The sequence below is a fragment of the Carassius auratus genome, chromosome 23, assembly GCF_003368295.1.
Source record: "Carassius auratus strain Wakin chromosome 23, ASM336829v1, whole genome shotgun sequence".
Taxonomy (NCBI): domain Eukaryota; kingdom Metazoa; phylum Chordata; class Actinopteri; order Cypriniformes; family Cyprinidae; genus Carassius; species Carassius auratus.
Window position 1 is genome coordinate 19357025 of NC_039265.1, and position 3214 is coordinate 19360238.

The window sequence follows — 3214 nt, forward strand, 5'->3', positions numbered from 1 at the left end:
TTGTTTGTTTGTTTCTGACTTTGTAAAAAGATTTATGAACCCACAACATGACAAATACCCTGTCCGCACACACACACACACACACACACACAGAGAGACTCATTTTGCATTTCTGTTTGGTACACACATGGCTTATATATGCAATCTAATTATGGGATGGTTCCCCCAAAAATGAAAATTCTGTCATCATTTACTCACCCTCATGTCATTCCAAACCTGTATGAGTTGCTTTCTTATGTTGAACATAAAATAAGATAATTTGAAGATTGCTGGTAATGGCTGGTAAAAGTAAAAGTTTTTACAAGGTTTCTGAGCAGAAGATGGTTAAATGTTTTCTAAGTCCATGTTACCAAAACTCATGTGTCATTTAAAAAGCATGTTTGAAAGCTTGTCAATTAATTTCTTTGCATTCATCTAGATGCAATGTAATTAATAGTTTGGCTATACTAGATATTTTATATGTTCAGTAAATACATAATTTTACAACCCTAATTTGCAAACCAGATAAACTAATCAAATTTTAAATGTATAATTAATTATATATAATAAATATAATTGACCGACAGCACTTTGAATTGAAATGTAGTCTACCCACGGCAGACAACTGCAAACAAAAGTGGAACACACCAGTCCTCCCTCACATAAACTGACAATAAACTTTATTTATCTGAATCCAAGGAGAAACGATTGATATCCTTAACACAGATAAAATGATACCCTTCACATTTTCTCTTAAATGTTTATCATTAAAATAAAAGCGTAACAGTAATTGTGAAGAAAATACTTCAGAGTGGAAGTAAGCAATGCCATAGAAACCATTTAAATTTAAAATAAATTGTAGTGTTCAGCTGTATACCAAAGTTTCTACAAGTACCAGTAACCATCTTTTCAATATATTTTTTTGTGCCAAGCATCTCCTAGTGACAGCAAAACTGTGAAAAAATGTAAAGTTATGTGAAGCATCTAATCATAACATGAAGTCATACTCTGACCCACTGTTGTGAATATTATGGTGAGGTCCTTGCTAAAACCCAGCCCTACTGAACCAATGATGAAACAGGTGTATATATATATATATATATATATATATAAAAAAAAACATGTAGACTCAATTCAGTACAATATAACTTTATTGGTCCCCACATAAGTCCTGTATAAAGGAGAACACATTGATGGTGCCAACAAACAACAATAAATAAAAATTGGGGTGAATGAAAATAACAAAAAGATCACAATTTTCTTCTTACGTGTGAAGTGTGGTCATTACAATAAATTTGCAGCATATGTATGTATTGTGTGTGTGTGTTTGTATGGATGGGTTGGGGGCCGTCAACACAGTAAAAACAACCCAAACAAGGAACAAGATACATCTTCAGGGTGTTTGCATGGTGTCTTGACCCTGGCAGTGAACGCACATGTTCTTTTTAAAGCCACGTCCTGTGTGTGACCATGATTGGCACACTGTGCACTGAGACCATGAACGCCACTTCTTTCTTGCATTCTTCTTCTTATCATAAAAATGGACGCAGCAGACACAGCACAAATTGCCTCCATCTACCAAAGGAAAAACACAAATATTTTGAAAGTCAAGCCAGTTAGTTTAAATCATACTCATCACTATATTTAAAGCAACATCTCAAAGGCAGCGTGTTCATTTTTAACTGTTGCCAAAGGAATATGTGGGTATTGCACATCAATTGATCTCAGATCTTGCTGATAATCAATCATAAGATAAAAGCAGGTTTTCCTGGGTTCCATTTCAGAAAGCGGCTTTAGGAAAACTCTGGGTTTTTCGTTTCAGAAATGGATGTAAATCAAACCTGAAACAGAGGGGTAACTAAATTTTAATTTAAGAAATCTCATGACCACTTTGTTCTTCAGCTGCTTCCAGTTTGAGATGGTGGTATGAGTCTTTGACAATTTCTTCAATGTGAGAATATTTGATGTTGATAGCCTTGGAATATTTTTGTAACAAACTAATTTGAAATTATGATAAAAACTAGAGATAAACTATCCAGTTTTCTAACACAATGTTTTGCTCACGCCACAATTGCTGCTGATCATCCTTCCATCTAATACTTTAAGAATACCACTAACGCTTAGCAAATGAATCCTGTTTCCAAACCTCTAACTTCAGCTTCTTTAAGTGCATTGTAATTCGGGCATCCCTCATCTCAGGGTTTAGGTCCTGTGCCTGCCCATGTGCCCTCAGTGCTGCTGCCTCTTGAATTTATTTTTGCTTTGCATCTTCCCCCAATGTGGCGCACCTGCCCTTAATATCATTCATTGTGCCTGAAGAAAAAATAGATGCACAGAAAACTTAACGCATTAGAGTCAGCATCTCCTTTTTAAAGTAAATTCATACAACGACAATCAGTACTTGGGTTGTGAAAACCATTTATCTGTAACAACTCTGTAAAAACAAGATAAGGTGTAAAGTAGATGCCCTGATGATTCTTTTCAATACACTCAGCATTCTTAAACTGATGAATGCAATTTGTGTGAGTGAAGTACTTCCCAAATACGATCATGAAAATCTGTTTCATGATGCTTCATGACACTCATAAACCTTATGTCAAAAAGGCCATCATGTATGAAAAGAAACAATTTAGTATAAAAAAAATAAAAACAGTCTTTAAATTTTGTTTCTCACCTTTGTTTTTGAATATGTCCCAACAAAAAAGATTGTAAGGCGACAGCTCTCTAATGTGAACTTTGGCCTTTGATGACCAGGGCTCAGACGAAGCATTGGTCATTTGTGATCTTTTGTAATTACCAATCCAGTTCTGAAAAACAAAAAAATTGCGAAAGGGTATTACACCAATTAAACCGAATGTTAACAAAACACATAATTTATACAAGCAGTGCAGCAGAATGATATATTTATTTGACATGATGTTTGTTAGTGTGGCACAAAAGTAAACCTTATTTCTACGACACCGGTGTCCAAACCAGTAGCTGATGCAGCTCTTGGTATTAATTCTGAAACAACTCATGTCATTCCATCCTTAAAAAATGATTTCAGGGTTTCCTTTTGATTCCCATTAATGGGAGTTCTCTCTTGTTGCATAACAACAAATAAAGAAATAGATAGTCAGTAATAAATCAGTAATAAAAAAAAAGACAGTGTTGCAGATCATACCATCGTTCTCAGACAATCTTGCCTAATGCTTCTAGATCAGCAACTGTTAAGGCTTACATCTCTCGGCCATCT

The 3214-nt window shown here is 34.8% G+C and overlaps 1 long non-coding RNA gene across 2 annotated transcripts; it reads right to left on the reverse strand.

Annotated features, from left to right (window-relative positions):
* Window positions 1-1112: 1112 nt before the first annotated feature.
* LOC113041705 (uncharacterized) lies at window positions 1113-3214 on the reverse strand. 2 transcript variants are annotated; one of them, XR_003275436.1, is made up of 4 exons: window positions 3143-3214; window positions 2654-2786; window positions 2126-2292; window positions 1113-1554 (listed from the first exon to the last, which is right to left on the reverse strand). It is a non-coding gene; the product is annotated as an uncharacterized LOC113041705 (long non-coding RNA). The 2 variants fall into 2 exon arrangements; XR_003275435.1 differs by lacking the exon at window positions 3143-3214 and adding an exon at window positions 2925-3101.